We start from the raw sequence: 23,252 nt of genomic DNA on the forward strand, positions 1-23,252 counted from the left end.
TTTTTTAAGATTTTATTTATTTATTCATGAGTGAATGAATAATATTCATTCATATTATTTCATTATTTATTCACACAGAGAGAAAGGGAGGCAGAGACACAGGCAGAGGGAGAAGCAGGCTCCATGCAGGGAGCCCGATGTGGGACTCCATCCCCCGTCTCCAGGATCAGGCCCTGGGCTGAAGGTGGCGCTAAACCGCTGAGCCACCAGGGCTGCCCTCTTTCTTGGCTTTTTTTAAACAGATAGTTAACTCTGGATTCTTATTTTATTTTCTTGAAGGTATTTTAAAAATAATTAGCCTGGACATAAACTAGGATATCTACCTCTCTACCTGTCCCATGTGTACAGTCACAAATGTATCTGCACATATTTTTAAATTCCAATTTTTATTTTTTACTTTTGCTTTTTAGGGATTGTCCCTGTGTCTGCAGTGTTTATTGGTCAGCCAGTGATTTAGACTGAAGTTTTGCTAAACATCTAAAATACTTAAGCTTTTATTTTCTGCTGATTAAACTGTGGGTTGAGGAGGACCTCAAAGTTCAGGCTGATCTTAAGTTTGTTTTCACTTTTACTTTCCACTGGCTCTTAGGTTTCCCCGTGCACGTGCATAGTTTCTCGTTTCCCATTTAGCTAGGAATGTGTAGAGAACGAATACAGCTTTTCTATGTTTTTTTTTATTTCCAGGATTTCCCTTTTAAATTTCTTATTTGTTTACCACTCACTTAACCAACACTTCAACTTCAGGCTAGCAAGGCAGCAAGGTGGGTTTTTTTGTTGTTTTTTGTTTTTGTTTGTTTGTTTTTTACATTTATTTCTAAGTTATCCACTTTATCTGAGAGAGCTGTGGAGTTTTTCCTCCTCTCTAGTTAGCCTTCTATGGCAATAAAGCTGCTATTTTTATAGCTAGCCCTGTCCTGGTTAAAGCTATTGTTCTCCATGGAGCAGGAGATGTGAATGGGAGCAGTCCTAGGCAAGAAGGGTACAGACTTCATTGTTCTTACCTAAGACACTAGCAGTTTCTCAGTAATTTGTTGTGGCCTTTGATTGATTTCTACAGCCCTGAAAAGGTTGTTTCTGATAGTTTTGTTCAGTTTAATACATGTGTTTTAAGGAGAAAACTTGTAACCTCTTCATGCCACCCTCAAGCCCAGTTTTATTGTTTTAGAAAAGTACTGGTCCTCAGCGCTTAGAAATTAAAACAATAAAAACAAGTAGTTCTTCATACCTGGTAGCTTGAATAGCTATGTAAATAGTGGCAACAGAGGACAAGTCTTTAGATATTAAGTGCCCTATGGTTTATGTGGCTTACTAGTTAGGTAAAAAATGCTTCTGCCAAAAATCTCTTGTGGGCCTTACCCTTGGATTACTGGAACTGTTTCTTGGGCACCCAGATGTTGAAAATCAAATAAAAGAACTTTTGGGCAGCCCCAGGGGCGCAGAGGTTTAGAGCTGCTTGCAGCCCAGGGCGTGATCCTGGAGACCCTGGATGAGTCCCACGTCAGGCTCTCTGCATGGTGCCTGCTTCTCCCTCTGCCTGTGTCTCTGCCTCTCTCTCTCTCTCTCTCTGTGTGTGTCTCTATGAATAAATAAAAAATCTTTAAAAAAAGTAAATAAAAGAACTTTTGAGTAGAACCCATAGCAGATATTTGAGAACCTATTAGGTTCATAATATGAATTTATAGTGGGATAATTATGCATAATTAAAAAAAAGATTTTGTTTATTCATGAAAGACACAGAGTGGGGGGAGGGCAGAGACTCAGGCAGAGGGAGAAACAGTCTCCCCTCAAGGAGCCTGACATAGGACCCGATCCCGATCCCAGATTCCAGGATCAGGACCTGAGCCAAGGGCAGATGCTCAGTCTCAACTGCTGAGCCCTCCGGGCATCCCAATTATGCATAACTTTTAACCATTTCCTGACTGATGTCTGAATCAAGCACTAGATAAAAGAAACCCAATTCTGGGGGTAATCCAAGGTTGGGAATAGGTTTAGTTCTGATTCCCACAGATTACTAATGATCCTAATTTTCACTTTAAAGAGTCTTCAGGGGATCCCTGGGTGGTGCAGCGGTTTAGCGCCTGCCTTTGGCCCAGGGCACGATCCTGGAGACCCGGGATCAAATCCCACGTCGGGCTCCCGGTGCATGGAGCCTGCTTCTCCCTCTGCCTGTGTCTCTGCCTCTCTCTCTGTGTGACTATCATAAATAAATAAAAATTAAAAAAAAATAAAAATAAAAATAAAGAGTCTTCAGAGACTAGAGAACGATGAGACAAAATGATTCTAGTTTTAACATTTTTAGGAACCCTGATTATGGTTAGGTAATCTTTTTCTCTCAAAATTGTATCTCAGAATCATCGTAGAAATTTTAAAAAAAAATTGTTTTTGAATCACTATCTCTGAGGATAGTACACTAGACTGTTTTAAACAGATTTGCTAATATTTTTCTGGACATAAAAACCATGTTTGCTCTATATTTATCAGGTTATAATGATAATGGTAAGAACAATGTACTTTTTTTGTTAACTTCATTTTGCACTTAACATTAGTTCTCTCTCTTCCTCTTTTCCCACTTGTAAAACTATTCAACTACAAAACACCTTCACATTTGATATTTAAACCTCTGAAACATTAAAATAGCTGACTTAAATTTCATAGTTGATTTGCATGAACGGTTTCTCAATCCCAGTACTGTGCTATTGCTTAATTGCTTCACTACTTTTTGTTTTATATAGAGCTACCTAAATGTTTCTCTCTTCCTTTCCTCTGCCCTCCCCGACTTTTTTTCATTTCACAAAACTGAAACCCTGTATCCATTAAACAATAACTCCCTACTTTCTCTTATCCTAATTCCTGGAAACTACCATCCTACTTTCTATTTTCTGATTCTGTGAATTTGATACTCTTGATAATTCATACACATGGAATCATATGGTATTTGTCCTTCTATGACTGGCTTATTTCACTAAGGATAATGTCTTCAAAGTTAATCCATGTTGTAGCATGTATCAGAATTTCCTTCCTTTTTAAAGTTGAATAATATTCTATTGTATGTATTAATCACATTTTATTTATCTGTGGATGGGTACTTGAGTTGTTTCCACTGTCTGACTTTTGTAAATAACTTGCTATGAACATGGGTGTACAGATATCTTTTGAAACTCCTGCTTACACTTCTTTTGGGTTTATAGCCAGAAGTGGAAGTGCTGGATTAATGGTAATTGTTTAATTTTTTGAGGAACTGCCATTTTGTTTTCTGTAGGAGATGTACCATTTTACATTCCTACCAGCAGTACACAGGGTTCTAATTTGTCTGCATCATCTCCAACACTTGTTATTTTCTGTTTGTTTGCTTTTTAAATAGCTATCCTAGGGATCCCTGGGTGGCGCAGCGGTTTGGCGCCTGCCTTTGGCCCAGGGCGCGATCCTGGAGACCCGGGATCGAATCCCACATCAGGCTCCCAGTGCATGGAGCCTGCTTCTCCCTCTGCCTGTGTCTCTGCCTCCCTCTCTCTCTCTCTCTCTCTTTCTCTGTGACTATCATAAATAAAAATAAATAAATAAATAAATAAATAAATAGCTATCCTAACGGATGTGAGGACTTCCTTTTATTTTATTTTTTTAAAAGATTTCATTTGTTCATGAGAGAGAGAGGCAGAGACACCGGCAGAGGGAGAAGCAGGCTCCATGCACAGAGCCTGATGTGGGACTCGATCGCAGGTCTCCAGGATCATATTCTGGGCCGAAGGCAGGCACTAAACTGCTGAGCCACCCAGGCGTCCCAAGGACTTCCTTTTAAAGACAAGAGTTATAACCTGTTTTTATTTTTAAATTTTAATTATTTTTTATTTTTTTTATGGAACGCTTAATGAATTTGCATGTCATCCTTGCATGAGGGCCAGGCTAATCTTGTCTGTACCATTCCAATTTTAATATATGTGCTACCACTGATGTGAGCACTACAAAGTATTTTTATAAAGTCATAAAATTTTTAAATTTAAAGAAATTTTAATAACTGTCAGAACTGACCTATTTATTCTTTGTGTCTCCCATTTAATCTGTGATACTTATAAACATTCACTGTATGCCTGTCTTTGCCTATTAGATTCTGAGCCTGTTGGGATAAGAACTGGGTTTTGTTCTTGTATGTCTTTCTAATACCTAGCTTAGTACTTTGATACATTGTAGACGGTCTAGAAACAAATTATGTTAATTTATAATTTTAAAAACATTTCAGATTTTTTACTTTTTAAAAATTAAGTTTAATTGAAGTATAGTTGATACACATTGTTACATTAGTTTCAGGTTGTACAGCATAGTGATTTGAAAACTATGCATGATGCTGTATGTTCACCACAGGTGTAGCTACCATCTGTCAACATCTTGAGATGGGGAGTTTATCCTGGATCATCCAGGTGAGCCCTAAGTGCAGCCACAAATATCCTTATAAGGGGGAGGCAGGAGATTTCAGATAGAAGAAAGGGCATCATAACCATGAGGGCAAGAGATTGGGGTGATATGGCAAGCCAAGAAATGCCTACACCTACCAGCAATTGGAAAAGGCAAGGAACAAATTCTCTAGAGCTTTCAGAATGACTATACCTTGCCATTAGCTTCATTTCAGCCCAGTGAAACTGGTTTTGGACATTTAGGCTTTATTTTTTTAAAAAATTTTTATTTATTTATGATAGTCACACAGAGAGGCAGAGACACAGGCAGAGGGAGAAGCAGGCTCCATGCACCAGGAGCCCGACATGGGACTCGATCCCGGGTCTCCAGGATCGCGCCCTGGGCCAAAGGCAGGTGCCAAACCTCTGTGCCACCCAGGGATCCCTAGGCTTTAGAACTATGACAATAAATTTCCATAGTTTGAGCTACCATATTTGTGGTAATTTGTTTTAGCAGCCACTGGAAACTAATACAGAACCAAAGCAAGTGTTTGGGCCTTTTAGTTCATTGCTCTCAACCATATTCTCTTTGTTGAAAGTTACATACTCTTAATATACTTTTTAAATGCCATCTCTTTTTAGAAGTTCAATAAAGAGGACATTTTATTTTAGGCTCTAGCTGACTGTTCTACAAAAGATATCTAGAAATAATTGGCCACATATTTCTTTTTCCTTTCCTTTTAGGGGTAAAATATCTAATATAAAGGTGGGAAACAAGTAAGTAAATGTGGCTTATCTTTCTACCTTAGGCAATTTAAAAAATAGGTTGTCCTTGGAACCAGTTTAAATTGTTTCTTATACTGCTCATTTATGTGCTTACTACAAAAAAGAAACCCCCCAAGTTTTTCTAGTGTATTCTTTTCAAAATTATTCCAGAAGGGTATGCTTGGTGCATGCAAGAATCCGTTAGACCAAATATAGGGAGGGTAAACACTTTGAAGGGAGAATAACATAGGCAAAAAGGATAGAGCAGTTGAAAAGCTGAATGGTGACAAATTCCTAGAGCCAAGAGGACAGTGATTAATGTTCAGGGCCTTCTGGGGTATGAGCAGGAACTAGTGACCACCCACCCCACCTTGCTCTGGCATAGGACTCCCCAAGAGACTGAGTCCTAGCAGTAAAGATGAGTGGAAATAGACTCACCCTTGTAGGAATTGCAACTTAGTTTTAAATTATTTCAGTACCTGAAATTGGTTTGAGGTAATATAGGTGCAAAGCAAATAGATCCTCTCTGGAAATCCTCACAGATTACTTTCATTATCAGTTTTTAAAAATAGATTGTTTAGTACACAATAAAAATAATTAGAAACATGAGGGGATGTAACAATAAGAATATGGAATATTGTCTCTAACATTAGACAATAGAACAGATACACAGGAGACCTAAATATTGGAATTACCAGATTTAAAATAACTATTCTTAAAAGATTCAAGGAAATAAAGACAGCATGGAGAAATTCAGTAGACAACTGGCAAACTACTTTGTAATGCATATTTTAGATCTGAAAAATACAGTAATTGAAGCTATGGACTCAGTGTCTGGTTTTAAAAAACAGATTGGTATTATCTGAGAAGAATCAGTGAACTGTAGCATAAGTTAGAAGAAACTAAATCATGCATAGAAAGTCAAAAGATGAGGACATACAGAAGAGAAGGTGAAAGACTTAGAGGCCTACAGAGATTAGGTATGTCATATGTGTAATGGGAACTGCAGAAGAAAGAGCATAAGGAAGAGTATTTGAGGAGATATTGTTGATAACTTCCCAAAATTCAAGAAAACCATCAAGCCACAGATTCAAGAAGTATCAATCACAAGCAGAATACATCATAGTAAACATCATAGGAACATCATAGTAAAATTTCTAGGAAACAAAGACAGAAAATCTTAAAAGCAGCCAGAGGAAAAAAAATACACAGTTTTAAAAAGATCACAATCAAACCTAGAGATAACTTCTCAAATAGGAACAATAGAAGTCAGAGGACAGTGGGATGATATCTTTATTTTATTTTTTTTTTTTAAGTGTTTTGTGGTGAGAACCACATTCGATGTTTTTTTTTTTTTTTTTTTTTTTTTTTTTTTTTTTTATTTATGATAGTCACAGAGAGAGAGAGAGAGACAGAGACACAGGCAGAGGGAGAAGCAGGCTCCATGCACCGGGAGCCAGACGTGGGATTCGATCCCGGGTCTCCAGGATCGCGCCCTGGGCCAAAGGCAGGCGCTAAACCGCTGCGCCACCCAGGGATCCCGGATGATATCTTTAAATGTCTGAATTAAAATAACTGCCAGTCTGCAATTCTACACATGTCATATACAGTGAAAATATCCTTCTAGAATGAAGTGGAAATAAACAGGTCTTTTTTTAAAAGATTTTATTTATTTATTCATGGGAGACAGAGAGAGAGAGAGAGAGGCAGAGACACAGGCAGAGGGAGAAGCAGGCTCCATGCAGGGAGCCCGACATGGGACTCAATCCCTGGTCTCCAGGATCACGCTCTGGACTGAAGGTGGCACTAAACCACTGAGCTACCCGGGCTGCCCAGAAATAGTTTTAAAAAACAGTAAAAAAACACAAAAATAAAACCAAAAAGATGTCACCATTGGAACCCCATTGGAAAAATCCTGAAGATATTCTGAATACAGAAGAAAGATGACCCAGTTGGAAGGTTGGAGATGGAACAAGGCATGAATAGCAAAGCAAACCACAAATACATGGCCAAGTCTAAATGAATATTGATTATATAAAACAATAAGAAAGTTTTATTAGGATTTTAAAACACCTAGAGAATTATGGGGCGCCTCGGCAGCTCAGTCGATTGAGCGTCCCAACTCTTTGTTTTGGCTGAGGTCATGATCTCATGGATTGTGAGATTGAACCTCATGTCGGGCTCCCTGTTCAGCAGAGAGTCTATATGAAGATTTTCTCTCTCTGCCCTTCCCCCAACTCATTCACTCTCTCAAATAAATCTTAACAACAACAACAACAACAACAAAAACACACAGAGAATTAACTTACAAAGTAGTCATGGCCTATAAATTAGGAGAGGCATATACTTCTTGCTTTATCAAGGAAGAGAGTAAAACTGCCAATTAATAGTATAATTTTGCAAGTCACAAATAGATGTTATAATCTCCAGGGAAGCTATTAAATTAAAAGACTGGTCACTGCATGCTGCAGCATGGATAAACCTTAAGAACATTATGCTAAGTGAAATAAGCCAGTCATAAAAATACTACATGATCCCACTTATAGAAGGTATCTTCAATAGTTAAAGTCACAGAAAGTAGAATGGTGATTGTTAGGAGTTTGGGGGTTATGGAGTATAATGAGTTATGGGGAGTTGTTGCTTAATAGATACAGAGATGTAGTTTTGTAAGATGGAAAAGTTCTGGAGATTAGTTGTATAATAAGATGAATATACTTAACACTACTGAACTTATGCTCTTAGAAATGGTTAAGATGCTAAGTTTTATGCTGTGCTTTTTTTTAGCCAGAATTTTAAAAAAGAGACTAAACAAAAGAAAACTGTTCTGAATGTGGATATATTAATATTCAGCCAGAGTAGACTTTAAGGCAAAAAAGCATGATTAGGGATGAAGGAGGGGCACTTCGTAATGATAAATCATTTAATTTAACAAAAAATAATTCTAATAACAGATTTACATTTCTTGAAGTTTTTATTTGTTTATTAGAGACAAAAAAAGCACAAACGAGGGGAGGAGCAAAAAAGGGAGGGAAGAGCAGACTTTCCATCCAGCAGGGAGCCCAGTGTGGGGCTCCATCCCAGGACCCTGAGATCATGACCTGAGCCAAAGGCAGACACTTTACCAACTGAGCCACCCAGGTGCCCCTCTAATAACAGATTTAAAACAAAAATTGGCAGAATTAAAAGGAGAAATACGTAATTATAGTAAGAGATTTTAACACAGATCTCTCAGTAACTGAAAAAACAAACGTGGGATTAATAAGGATATAAAAGTGAATTTACACCACTTTTAGAGAATTAAAATCATTCAGATTATTATTTGGCCACAGTGCATTTAAGCTTGCTATCCAAAAGTTAATTAGAAAATCTCCAAATAGGGATCCCTGGATGGCGCAGCGGTTTGGCGCCTGCCTTTGGCCCAGGGCGCGATCCTGGAGACCCGGGATCGAATCCCACATCGGGCTCCCAGCGCATGGAGCCTGCTTCTCCCTCTGCCTGTGTCTCTGCCTCTCTCTCTCTGTGTGTGACTATCATAAATAAATAAAAAAATTTAAAAAAAAAAAAAAAAAAAAAAAAGAAAATCTCCAAATATTTGAGTATTAAGAAATATACATTTGAATAATAGATCAAAAAAGAAATTAAATGGAAATTAGGAAATATTTTAAATAGAATAATAGAGATTTATGCATAAAAACTTGTAGTGTGCAGCTAAAACCATATTTAGAGGGATTTTTTATTTCTTTTTTAGCTTTGCCATATATATATTAGAAAAGAAGATAGGCTATAGATAAGTGAACTAAGTTCTAAGGAAATTAGGAAAAAGCTAGAAAATTCAATCTCTTCAAATATGTAGAAGGAAATAAAATCATTTTTGAATAATGGGATTCCAATATTTATGATTTTTCCCCTTTTCCTTGCTTTATTGTAGTTGTTAGATCTCCAGTTGTCTAGAGGTAATGAAGCAAAAGAGTTAACTATGTGAGGTGATGAATGTGTTAATTGTTTTGGTCTTGGTCATTATTCCAACAGTAGCTATCACATTGTATATCAGCTTATCACATTGTACAGTTTAAATATATATATTTTTCAATTTTTTCTCAATAAGGTTAGGAGGGAAAAAAGTAACAAAGCAAGCATTTTTGTCTTCTCATCACAAAGGAAAAGGGCTTAGCATTCACCATTACGCTGATGTTTACTATATGATTTTTGTGGATACCCTATATAGAAAGGCCACAGAATGTAACCTTTTTGAATTAGTGACTTTAACAGTGTTGCTAGATATAAAATTATTCTACAAAAATCAGTTCACACCTACTTATACCATCAATAAGTCATTAGAAAATGAAATTTAAAAACGGGATATTTACAATTGTGTCAAAAGTATAACATAGAAAGAAATTCAATGAAAGATATGTCAGATGGAAATGTAGACGGATGAAACAGCCCAGAAACAGAGCTATTCATCTGTGGAGATTTTATTTTCCTAAAAGGTGGTAATGCAGAGCTTTGAGGAAAAGGTGATCTTTTTTCACTTAATTCTGAGATATTTGGAAATCCATATGGAAAAAATGTAACTGTTCCTTTACTTCATACCTCTGAAGCAATTTACGGTTTAGATTATAGACCTAAATGTGAACGGTACAACAATAAAGCTTCTTTATAAAGGATGATTTAGAAGAATACCTTTAAGACCTCAAAGAAGGAAGGATTCTTTCCTTTTTAAACCTTTTTCCTTAATAGGGTTTTTAAAATGTCTTAATGGAGTTTGTTTTTAAAGCAGTTTTAGGTTTACAGCAAAGTTGAGGAGAGGTACAGATTTCCTGTATACCTCCTACCCCCACAGATACATAACCTCCCTTGTGATCCATATCATTCACCAGAGTGACACATTTGTTACAGTGGGTAAACCTACATTGACACATTACTATCACCCAAAGTCTGTAGTTTACATTAGGATTCTTTCTTGGTGGTGTACATATTTTGGATTTGGACAAATGTATAATGACATGTATTTGCTATTATAGTATCATACAGAGTAGTTTCACTCCCCTAAAAATCCTTTGTACTCTGCTTATTAATCTTTCATTCCACTTAACCCCTGGCAACTACTGACCCTTTTATTATTGCTATAATTTTCCTTTTCCAGAAAGTTATATAGCTGGAATCATACAGTATGTAGCCTTTTCACATTCACTTATTTCAATTAGTAATAAGCAATTAAATTTCCTCCATGTCTTTTCATGGCTTGTAAACAAATTTCTTTTTAGCATTAAATAACATTCCATTGTATGGATGTACAATAGTTTATCCATTTACCTACTGAAGGACGTCTTGGTTGCTTCTAATTTTTGGCAATTATAAATAGAGTTGATATAAACATCCATATGCAGGTTTTTGTATGGGTATAAGGTTTCAGCTCCTTTGAGTAAATACCAAAAAGAACGATCGCTAGATTGCATGGTAAGTTTTGTAAGAAATTGCTGAACTGGGGACGCCTGGATGGCTCAGCAGTTGAGCGTCTGCCTTCGGCTCAGGGCACAATCCCAGAGTCTCGGGATCAAGTCCTACATTGGGGTCCCTACAGGGAGCCTGCTTCTCCTTCTGCCTATGTTTCTACCTCTCTCTCTATGTCTCTCATGAATAAATAAATAAAATCTTTAAAACAACAACAACAACAAAAAAGAAACTGCTGAAGTCTTCCAAAGAGCCTATATGTACCGTTTTCCTTTTTTACCAGCAATGAAGGAGAGTTCCTGTTGCTCCACATCCTTGCCAGCATTTGGTGGTGTCAGTGTACTGGATGTGGGCTATTCTAAGAGATGTGTAGTGGTATCTCATTGTTTTAAGTTACATTTCCTTGATGCCATGTGAAGCATCTTTTCATATGCTTGTTTGCCGTCTCTATATTCTTCTTTGAGGAGGTGTCTGTGAAGGTCTTAGGCCCATTTTTAAGTAGTGTTGTTTCTTATTGTTGAGAATTAAGAGTTCTTTGTATATTTTGAGTAGCAGTCCTTTATCAGGTGTCTTTTGCAAATATTTTCTTCTGGTCTGTGCCTTGTCTTTTCATTCTCTTGACAGTGTCTTTTGCAGAGCAGGTAGTTTTAATTTTAATGAAATCAAGCTTATCAATATTCCTTCCATGCCTTTGGTGATGCATCTAAAAAGTCATTGCAAAAATCCAAAGTTATCTAGATTTTCTCCTATATTATCTTCTAGGAGTTTTATAGTTTTGTAGTTTACATTTACATCTGTGATCCATTTGGTGTTAATTTTTGTGAAGGATGTAAAGTCTATATCTAGATTCTTTTTTTTTTTTTTTTGCATGTGAATGTCTGGTTGTTCTAGCACCATTGTTGTAAAGACTTTCTTACATCAGTTGTATTGCCTTTGTTCCTTTGTCAAAGATCAGTTGCCTTATATCTGTCAGTCTATTTCTGGGCTTTCCATTCTGTTCTACTGATTTTTTTGGTCTATTTTTTTCACCAGGACTACACTGCCTTGAATATTGTAGTTTTATAATTAGGTCTTGAATTCATGTAGTGTCAGTTCTTCAGCATTGTTCTCCTTCAGTGTTGTGTTGGCTATTCTGTGTCTTTTCCCTCTCCATATACATTTTAGAACCACTTTGTTGATAACCAAAAATAAGTTGCTGGAATTTTGATTGGGATTGCCTTCCTATCTGCAAACATAGACTGTCTCTCCATTTATTCAATGCTTTAATTTTTTCCCTCACGGTTTTATAGTTTTAAAGGTCCTATGTATACTTTGTTAGATTTATATATAAGTATTTCATTTTGTAGGATGCTAATATAAATACTATTGTTTTTCATTTCAAATTCAAAACACTTCTTCATAGTTTTTATATGGGAAAATGACTGACTTTTGTATATTAGCCTTGTATCCTGCAACCTTGCTATAAACACTTAAAAGATCCAGGAGTTTTTAATAACATTAATTTTTTTAAATTTGTTACTGAAATTTGTAAGCTTATAAAAAGTAGAAAAATACAATGGACTCCCAAATACTCATAACTCAGGTCCAATAATTAACAACACATTGCCAATCTTTTTTTGTCAATACTTTGATCCACCCCCAGGGGATTATTTTGAAACAAGTTTCTAACATTATCTCAGACAAAGAGGTTTTTTTTTTTCTTTTTAAGGTTTTATCTATTTATTTGAGAGAGAGCATGAGTTGAGGGGCATCAGCAGAGGGAGAGGGAGAAGCAGACTCCCCACTGACCAGGAAGCCCAATGTGGGATTCAATCCCAGGACCCCAAGATCATGACCTGAGCCAAAGGCAGACACTCAACCAACTAAGCCACCCAGGCACCATGAGAAAGAGTTTTTAAGTAGACAAAAAAAGCGCTAATCATAAAGGAGAAGAGTGAATGTCAGTGCATTATTACATTAAAATTAGGAACTTCTGGGATGCCTGGGTGGCTCAGGGGTTGAACATCTGTTTTCAGTTCAGGTTATGATCCTGCGGTCCTAGGATTGAGTCCTGCATCAGGCTCCCTGCAGGGAGCCTGTTTCTCCCTCTGCCTGTGTCTCTGCCTCTTTCTGTGTGTCTCTTATAAATAAATAAATAAATAAATAAATAAATAAATAAATAAATAAATAAAATCTTTTTAAAAAATTTAAGAACTTCTCATCAGAAGGAACAGTTAAGAGAGTTACAAGGAAGTCACAGAATGGGAGAAGAAATTTGTATCATGTTTAAATGATAGAGAACTATTGCAGATCAATAAGAAAAAGACAATTCTCCCTCCAAAAGCTAGGTTAGAGTAGTCATTGTCAGGGAAAAGAATAACAAAATTTATAAACAAATGAAATGCAAATTAGAACAATGAGATACTACTGCTCTTGCACTGGAATGGCTAAAATTAAAAAGATTAATAATATATTAATGAGTGTGAAGATATGAAATAATAAAAACTTTCAAAAGCTGCTATTGGGATTTTAAATTGGAGCAGCTACTTTGAGAAGCTGTTTGACATATGTACTAGAATTGAAGATAAGCACACCCTATGATTTAGTTTTGTTCTTGAGTATTCAACAGAAATGCATTCGCAGGTACATCAGGAGATTTGTACAAGAATATTCAAAACAACATTGTTGGTATTGAACAAAAACTAGAAGCAACCCATTTTCCATCATTTATCTAGCAGACAGCCCAACTGTTCATCATTTGTCCATCAGTTTTCTAGCAGAATAGATAAATAATGAAATACAGTGAAATATTATTCAAGGAAAATGAACAAACTATGTTTACTTGCAAAAATATGCATAAATCTTACAAACACAGTGTTGAAACAACCCATGCACCAGAATAAAATACATGCAGAATCATTACTCTCATAGATAAAAGTAAAACTAAACCATAATATGTAGGTATACCTTCTTCAGTGGTATCAACTATGAAGAAAAGTTTGGAGAATGGTGCCTTTGGTGAGTGGGGAGAGATACTAAGAGAAGGGGGATATGAGGAAGGCATCTGAGGTACTAGATCTTTCTCATATTCCTCAGTTTTATTTCTTAACCTGAGTAGTAGTATTTGAGTGTTTGTTTTGTGATAAATTATCAAGCTGTGATACATTAATCTGTGTGTACACTATAAATATGCTATATTTCACAATAAAATTATTTTTATTTTTTAAAGATTTATTTTAGCATGAGTGTGAGTGGAGAGGGGGCAGATGGAGAGGAGAGAGAATCTCAAGCAGACTCCATGGTAAGCATGGAGCCTGAAGCAGCACTAGATCCTACAACTCTGAGATCATTACCTGGGCCAGAATCAAGAGTTGGATGCTTAACTACTGAGCCACCTAGCCACCCCCACAATAAAAAAAAATTTTTTTAAGATATTTTATTAGGATAGAACGAACTTGGGCAGCCCGGGTGGCTCAGCGGTTTAGCGCTGCCTTCAGCTCAGGGCGTGATCCTAGAGACCTGGGATCAAGTCCTATGTCGGGCTCCCTACATGGAGCCTGCTTCTCCCTCTGCCTGTGTCTCTGCCTGTGTCTCTGCCTCTCTCTCTCTCTCTCTCTCTGTCTCTCATGAAAAAAATAAAAATTAAAAAAAAAAAAGGATAGACGAACTTAAACAAGTTTATTATTTAGGTAATTTGTGTCTTCATGTATAACACTTAAAAGCTAGTATCCACCTCATGGTAATTGAATGATTATTAAAATGGAAATAGAAATATTTATAATCAAAGTAGATAACTGATCCATAATTTTTCTATTTTAAGAAAGAAGAAGCAGACATTTAATTCTTACTTGCATGAAGGCTAATGAGTAAAAAGTAACAGATTTTGCAGTGCTTTGGTTTTATGAGATGGGTTGGTTTTGTTAGATACAGATCATGCAATTAGGATTGCTTGTTCATTTCTATACTTTGAAGCACAGGGATTGGGATGGGCTGGAAAGGAAAGATTTTTACAGTGCTAGAAGGAACATCCAAAGCAAAAATCTTTTACAATGACAAAAGAATATCTCTCAGATCTAAACAAATTAGTTCTCCTACATATGAAATGAAACACAGTGTTTAAAAAAATTATTTCCTTTTCCTCGCTCTCTTTTAGATTCTCAGGAATTCTAGCAGCTAGTCTGTACTGAGCTTAGTAATTGAAGATTTATTTGACTTTTTAAATATTCAATGCTTTAATTACATTGACTCATTGGAATTAAGTTTCTTTCCTAAGATAGCTGATTAGAATTCTTGAGAATCTAAAAGACAGTGAGGAGTAGGAACCAATTTTTTTTTTTTAATGGTGCATTCAGTTCACCTAATCCATGTTAAGCCAAGCCCAGAACTATGGCATATACTGCATAACATCCAGGAGTTAACAATCTCATTAAAAAGAGAAATCCTCGGTGTCCATCGAAAGATGAATGGATAAAGAAGATGTGGTTTATGTATACAATGGAATATTACTCAGCAATTAGAAACGACAAATACCCACCATTTGCTTCAACATGGATGGAACTGGAGGGTATTATGCTGAGTGAAATAAGTCAATCGGAGAAGGACAAACAGTGTATGTTCTTATTCATTTGGGGAATATGAATAATAGTGAAAGGGAATATAAAGGAAGGGAAAAGAAATGTTGGGAAATATCAGGAAGGGAGACAGAACATAAAGACTCCTAACTCGGGGAAACGAACTAGGGGTGGTGGAAGGGGAGGAGGGTGGGTGTTGGAGGGGAATGGGTGACGGGCACTGAGGTGGACACTTGACGGGATGAGCACTGGGTGTTTTTCTGTATGTTGGTAAATTGAACACCAATAAAAATTAATTAAAAAAAAATAAATCTAAAAATGAGGGTTTGACTTAAGAGAGACAGAAGATAGACCCTTGGTAGCTAAAATTATATTTTTCTTTAGACTTAAGTGACCAGCTCACACAGGCATTTTATATGACTTGATTCATTTGCAGACTGATTTTCTGGTTTTCCGATTATCCAGATTCCTTCTCTTTTTTTCTCCTGTTTTTACTGGCTGTCCATGTTTTAACCACATCACAATTTTTTATTTTTCTCTAAAGATTTTATTTATTTTAGAGAGAGAGCACGAATGGGAGGGGCAGAGAAAGATGGAGAGAGAGAATCTCAAGCAGACTCCATGCTGAGTATGGAACCTAATTTGGGGCTTGATCCTAGGACGCTGAGACCATGACCTGAGCCAAAACTAAGAGTCAAACACCCAACTCACTGTGCCACCCAGATGCCCCACAATTTATTTTTTCCTTTCCCCTAAAGCAAGGAGAGATTAGCAAGTAGAAACATTAAACTCATGACAGTATTTCTCACTACTTGGAAATAAAGATTTAACTAAATATTTAATTTTTATTCTACTTTAGCGCACCATTCCATTAAAGAGTTTGCAAATTGGGTGTAAATAGATACCAAAATAATCATCATGTGGCTTCATAATTTTTTAAGTAACTGAATTCGTGTAATCTCTGGAACTACATAAAATATTTTGTGAATAAGGCATTAGCTCAGAGATGATCTAGAATCAGCAAAGGATGTGTGGTGATCTTAGTAATTGAAGATTTGTGTTCTTCCTTTTAAAAAAATCATATTTCTCAAATGCTTTAATTTGTTTAATTTGCAAAATTGATTTTTTTTTTCCTGGAAAAGCTAGTAGAATTCTTGAGAATCTCAAGGACAATAAGGAGTAGGAAAGAATTTTTTTAAAGCTATGTGTTTCATTTCATATGTGGGAGAACTAATTCCAAACTAATGGAAGATGGCATTGAGACAGAAGAAATTGGGCATTAAGATCAGTATCATTGCCTCCTGGCTATTCTCAAGAGTACATTACTAAGAAAATTTTTGAAAGGTGGATAAAATTTCCTATCCAGTCACCATTCTTGGAGGAATTTATTATTTGAGCCAATAAACATTTTAAACAACAGGACCCCCAAGAATTCTTGGAACTTAAGAAAAAGAAGCTTATTCTGTTACACTTGATGGAAACCTAGGAAAATATATTGGTAAGAGTAAGGTTAGGATTCAATTGCTTGTTTGTGTCTTTAATAATAACCCTGACTTTCCAGCAAGCTCTACTTGGAAAAATTAAAACTCATTGTAAAAGTTTGGAAATTTCCCAGTGTAATTGCTTTGTCTTAGAAGAGGCACAACATCCTTCAGAATGTAGTTGAAGCATTCAAAGGAACAAAGAAAAAATTTAATCAGCTGTTAAGACTATATGAAAAATGAAGGAAAACAAAAGTCCGTTTTCTTTCATTGAAGACCCACTTAGCAAATTGGTAATTGAAGTGTGGATTTTCTGAACATGTAAAACATAGTAGTATCTGAGATGCCTAGGAAGGCCAGTTGATAAGATTGTAAATCTGTATCCTTGCAGTCTACTGAGAAGATTTTTCTGTTTGGCCATTGGCAACCAAGATGGAAATTTCTTAAATAACTTTTAAAGAACTAAATATATAAAAAAAAAAAAAAAAAAAAGAACTAAATATAAAAAAGTGTTAGCATTTCAGAAGGCTATAACAGTACTAGACATCTTACAAAATGGCATTTTGACATAGTTTTTCTAAATTTCCCATCTAAGGTTTGTTCCCTTTCCAAGTCTGATTCTTCCTTTTTTTTTTTAAGATTTTATTTATTTATTCATGAGAGACACAGAGAGAGAGAGAGAGAGGCAGAGACACAGACAGAGGAGAAGCAGGCTCCATGCTGGAAGCCCGATGTGGGGCTCGATCCTGAGACTCCAGGATTACGCCCCGGGCCAAAGGCAGGCGCCAAACTGCTGAGCCACCCAGGGATCCCTGACTCTTCATTATTCACATATTTTCTTTATCTTTTATATGTCTTTTTTCTTACAAAAACAGTCATAATTCTTCTAAGCTTAGGTGGTAAATTGACAGAAGAGAAAATTGTGACCTAGGGAACTGCAGTTGGTGGCCTCTTCAAGTTTCAAAGTTGTGAATATACTCTAAGCTTTAGCTAGTCGTGTCTATGTCGGTAACTTTATTCTCCTTGCATTCACATTTATATAATATAACCTGTGTCCCATATTTGTCATTAGTGCACATGTAGAAACGGAAATCTACTTGTCATTTTATTTGTGACTTATATGTGGATTATTCTCAAAACTGTCATGAGAAAAAACAATTTCAAGAGCCTGGTTATTGTCTTTTAGGTGGTTGAGTATTGGCTGTGTTCAGGTTATTTAATTGCTCATGAGATACATTTCCATAAGAATTGACACTTGGGATTCCTGGGTGGCCCAGCGGTTTGGCGCCTGCCTTTGGCCCAGGGCGCCATCCTGGAGACCCGGGATCGAATCCCACATCGGGCTCCCGGTGCATGGAGCCTGCTTCTCTCTCTGCCTATGTCTCTGCCTCTCTCTCTCTCTCTCTGTGTGACTATCATAAATAAATAAAAATTTAAAAAAAAAATTAAAAAAAGAATTGACACTTAAATAACCTCTTGAGTCTACCTTTTAATTTTTAAGAGGAAGTTGATACAGTTTGAGAAAATATGACAAGTGATCGTAGTCACTGTTAGGTTACATCTAGGTTTTCTTACCTGTGGGTTTATTTGCATTTAATTGGAGGATCTTACTCTATGGCCTCTCTTTGACTGTGGTGAAGTATGAATAATTTTGTTATCCAGCTTGTTTTATGTTTGTGTAAAGAATATCAGTGAGTAATAACAAGAATCTGAGAGCTTTAGAAGAAAGGTAATATACCAAGATACTGTTAAAATAATGGCAACTTGAGAATTAGTTAAGTTTGGTGAACTCAGCATTAAGGTTGTATAGCATTAAGCTTTTTTCTCTGTCCTTGATTCTGCTGTAGGTTTCTTATGTGACTTTGGGTAAGAAATGGTACTGTGACTGATTTTCTCATCAGTGTAAAATTGAGTGAGTTAAAGTATTCTGGGGGGATTATAATTCCATATTTCTCTTCACTTGTCAGAAGGGATAGCACAGTAATTTGCCATCTATGTTAATGGAAAAACATATAAACTAAAAATCATAAATTTTTAGTTGTTGAATTCAAAGACACAAATTAAGTAGCTCCTATAAGAATCCATGCCTCGTTGTGAGTCCCTGCTATACTCCTTTCTGCTATAAGCAACCTGGAATTTGGGGACAGGCTTTTCCAACAAAGTAGATAGCCTGCTCATAATCAGATTGAATTCACTTCAGTGCTTTCAACACACACTTACTGTGTGTTCATAATATTATTTCTGGTAAAAAAAATAAAATAAAATAAAAAATTAAAAATAAAATAAAATAAAATAAAATAAAATAAAAAGGTAAACCTTTTTAGGACCCTGAGTAGTAGAACTTTTAATAATCTCCGCCTGATAGTAGTGCTATTGTGGGGGCTATTATATGTATTTAGTACTGTGCAATTTAATAAACTAATGAACAGTTGCTATCCTATTGAGATGGTTATTTATTTTTTACTGGTCTCTTGCACTAGACTATAAAACTCCTTAAGAGACCAGAAAACATAGATGTCTTATTCACTAGTGTATTCTTAATACCTAACTTGGCTCATGGTAGGTGTTTACCAAATATTTATTGCAGGAATTAATTTGGAATCTCAGCAAGGGATCCTTACATTTTAAAATTTACATTAGAGATCCCTGTGTGGCTCAGTGGTTTAGTGCCTGCCTTTGGCCCAGGGCGTGATCCTGGAGTCCCGGGATCAAGTCCCATGTCGGGCTCCCTGCCTGGAGCCTGCTTCTTCCTCTGCCTGTGTCTCTGCCTCTCTCTCTCTCTCTCTCTCTCTCTGTGTGTGTCTCTCATGATAAACAAAATCTTTAAAAAAATAAAAATAAATTTACATTAGAAAAATGCTATTTTCTTAGCATCTTTTATAATCAGAAATTTTTTAAAATTTATTTGTAGTTAAAACTTCTATAAAATTTACCATTTTAGACATTTCTAACTGTACAGTTCACTGGCATTAAGTATAGTCACATTCTGTGTAACTATCACACTATTTGTCTCCACAACTTTTTCACCTTGCCAAATTGAAATTCTAAACAACTCACTGTTTCCTCCTTCCCCCAACCCCTATAGCAAAGACCACCCTACTTTCTTTATTAATTTGACAATTCTAGGTACCTCACATGAATAGAATCATATAGTATTTGTCATTTTGTGACTGGCTTATTTTACTTAGCCTAATGTTGTCAAAGTTCATCCATACTGTAGCATTTATTTGTCAGAATTTCCTTCCTTTTGAATGCTGAATAATATTCCAGTGTGTGTGTGTGCGTGTGTGTGTGTGTATGTGTACATTAACATACATTTTCTTTATCCATTAGCCCCTTGATGGACACTTAAGAGTTGTTTCTGTATCTTGGCTATTGTGAATAATGCTGCTGTGAACATAGATATATAAATATTGGTTTAGGTTACTGCTCTCAGTTCTTTTGTGTATATACTCAGAAGTGGAATTGCTTAGTCTTATGATAATTCTGTTTACTTATTAAAGGAACCACCATGTAGCTTCTCACAGCAGCATTTGACATTCCCAAATGGTCAATGTATGAGAATTCCAATTTCTCTACATGTTTCTCAACCCTTGTTCTCTTTCTCTTTCTCTTTCTCGCTTTCTCCCTCTCTTTCTTTTGTTGATGGTGATTCTGTTAGATATGAATATAATCAGAACTTTTAACCAAATAAATTATAAAACATTCAGTACAGTATGGTCTTCAGGTAAAATTATAAATTAACACATTTAGACTTTCAAAGTTTAAGATACATGTATTAAAAAGATACATATGCAATTCCAAAGAAGGCTTTTTTTTTTTTTTTTAGGATTTTATTTATTTATTCACAAGAGACACAAAGAGAGGCAGAGATATAGGCAGAGGGAGAAGCAGGCTCCCTGTGGGGACCCAGTGTGGGACTTGAACCCAGGACCCTGGGATCAGGACCTGAGTCAAAGGCAGATGCTCAGCCACTGAGCCACCCAGGTGCCCGTCAATTCCAAAGAAGACTTACAGATAGATGGCCATCAGGTACATGAAAAGGTGCAAGGAAATGCAGTTGAAACTACAATGAGATAACACCTCACACCTGTTAGAATGGCTATTATCAAAAAGAAAAGAAATAACAAGTGTTGGGTTGTTATTGACAACTGGATTGCTCAGTCAGTTAAGCATTTGCCCTCGGCTCAGGTCATGATCACAGGGTCCTGAGATTGAGCCCCTTGTTGGGCTCCCTGCTCAGTGGGGAGTCTGCTTCTCTCTCTCCATCTGCCCTTCCTCATGCTCATGCTGTCTCTCTCAAATAAATAAAATCCTACAGGAAAGAAAAAAGAACAAGTGTTGGCTAGGATGTAGAGAGAGGAAATCCTCACATACTATTAGTGGGAATGTAAATTGGTATAGCCACTGTGGAAGACAGTATGGAAGTTCCTTAAGAAATTAAAATTAGACCTACTGCATGATCCAGCAATTCTACTTTTGGGTATTTATCCCACAAAAACAAAAACACTAACTTGAAAAGATATATGCATTGCCATGTTTATTGCAGTATCATTTACGATAGCAAGATATCAAAACAACCGTTAAGTGTCCATAGATGGATGGATAAAGAAAATGTGTATACAAACACATACACAATGGAATATTATTCACCATTAAAAACAAAGGAAATTCTGAGACAGTGGAATATCATTTAGTTATAAAAAGAAGGAAATCTTACCATTTGTAACAATATGGTGGACCTTGAGGGCATTATGCCAAGTAAACGTCAGAGAAAGACAAATACCCTATGATCTCACTTACATGTGAAATCTTAAAAAACAAAACAAAACCAAGCTTAGAGATACAGAGAACAGATTGGTGGTTACCAGAGAGGAAAGGGAGTGAAATGGGTAAAGGGAGTCAAAAAGTAGACTTCTGGTTATAAAAAAAAAAAAAGTAAGTCCTAGGGATATAATATACAGAATGGTAGCTCTAGTTAATAATCTGTGTTGCATATTTGCAGGTTGCTAAGAGTGGATCTTAGTTCCTGTTGCAAGAAAAAAATTTTGTAGCTATGTATGTTGACAGATGTTAACTATACTTATTGTGGTGATTATTTCACAGCATGTAAAAATAGCAAATCATTATGTTGTACACCTGAAAATAATACAGTGATTTATATATATGTCTATTATACCTCAGTTAAAAAAAAAACTTGTTCAAGTTTGGTTTGACACATGGTATTATCAAACTTAGATATTTATGTCATCCTCAGTGCCTAAAACAACTTTTGCCTGATTTTTGAAGCCAGCAAAAACAATAACAAAGCCTGCAGTATTTGCAAATATGTCAGTGATTTTGTAAATAACATACTTTTTCCCAAAATGTTCCTAAATGTGTGCTATTTGAAAGCATTCGAAGAAACTTCTGAGGTGGTTCCTGATAGAGTGAAATAAATGATAAGAAAGTTCAATCTCAAGAATTCCTTGTATCAGGATGCCTTTGTGGCTCAGCAGTTGAGCATCTGCCTTTGGCTCAGGGCATGATCCCGGATTCCTGGGATCAAGTCCCACATCGGGCTCCCTGCATGGAGCCTGCTTCTCCTCCCTCTGCCTGTGTCTCTGCCTCTCTTTTTGTGTCTCTCGTGAATAAATAAATAATCTTAAAAAAACATTAAAAAAAAAAAACCTCCTTGTATCCTTTATGAGTCTTGTGTGAGAGTAGCATTTAACTGAATTGTTAAAAACTCATTCCTGGGACACCTAGGTGGCTCCGTGGTTTAGTGCCTGCCTTCGGCTGGTTGTGATCCTGGAGTCCCCAGATTGAATCCCACATCAGGCTCCCTGCATGGAGCCTGCTTCTCCCTCTACCTGGGTCTCTGCCTCTCTCTCTGTGTCTCTCATGAATACATAAATAAAATCTTAAAAAAAAAAAAAACAAACTTATTTCCTGCAGAGTATACATGCTCTTCTATCATAGGCTTGATATCAAAAGTTGAGATCCTGCCTGATTTCCTACCAGTGGAATTAAGTAAATCTTAGGTTTCCTTTGCATGAAAAAATAAGAAAATTGTTAAATTACTAAATATTGTTGATGGGAATTAAAAATGACGTTGTCTATAATGCTGAGAGGCACTTAAGCACCAGTCCATTGAAGCGTGGTTTTGAATGTACTTGAGTTGTTGGCTTAAGCTAAAAGAGGTGATATTAGCTGGTGAGTAGGCAAGTTGAAATGTTGAATTATTGCTTTCCTTTTGTGTGAACTTATGATCTAGAATATAGATATGAAACTGGCATTTGTGCCAATTTTGGGAGGCCAACCTGTATGCACTGCCTCAGTGGTTCTCTTGCTCTCAGGCTTCTAGTTGGGTTTGGCCATTAGGCACACAGCATAGGCAGGAGACCAGAGCCAGGGAGGACAGCGAAAGTAGTGGTTTCATTTCCCAATCTTTCCCTGAGGGAGGTTACCTGTGGGCTTACCTTGTCCTTTGACCGAAAGTCATAGCTATGGTCTTGTGGCCCTCTCCATACCAGATTAAACAGAGATGAAAGAGCCTTGTGTCTCTTAAGATCCAGGAATTGTTTTCTGCTTACACTTAATAACCTCAGAGTAGCAGGATACATTGCTTATTAGTG

The 23,252-nt window shown here is 36.4% G+C and overlaps 1 protein-coding gene and 1 non-coding gene across 2 annotated transcripts in view; one reads left to right on the forward strand and one right to left on the reverse strand.

The window, feature by feature from the left end:
* Positions 1 to 23,252, forward strand: part of SPATS2 (spermatogenesis associated serine rich 2) — a 155,522-nt gene that overhangs the window by 89,430 nt on the left and 42,840 nt on the right. The window lies entirely within an intron of this gene.
* On the reverse strand, positions 3,848 to 3,957 carry LOC121480450. Its single transcript, XR_005984971.1, has one exon. It is a non-coding gene; the product is annotated as a U6 spliceosomal RNA (small nuclear RNA).

Source organism: Vulpes lagopus, chromosome 21 (assembly GCF_018345385.1).
Source record: "Vulpes lagopus strain Blue_001 chromosome 21, ASM1834538v1, whole genome shotgun sequence".
NCBI lineage: Eukaryota > Metazoa > Chordata > Mammalia > Carnivora > Canidae > Vulpes > Vulpes lagopus.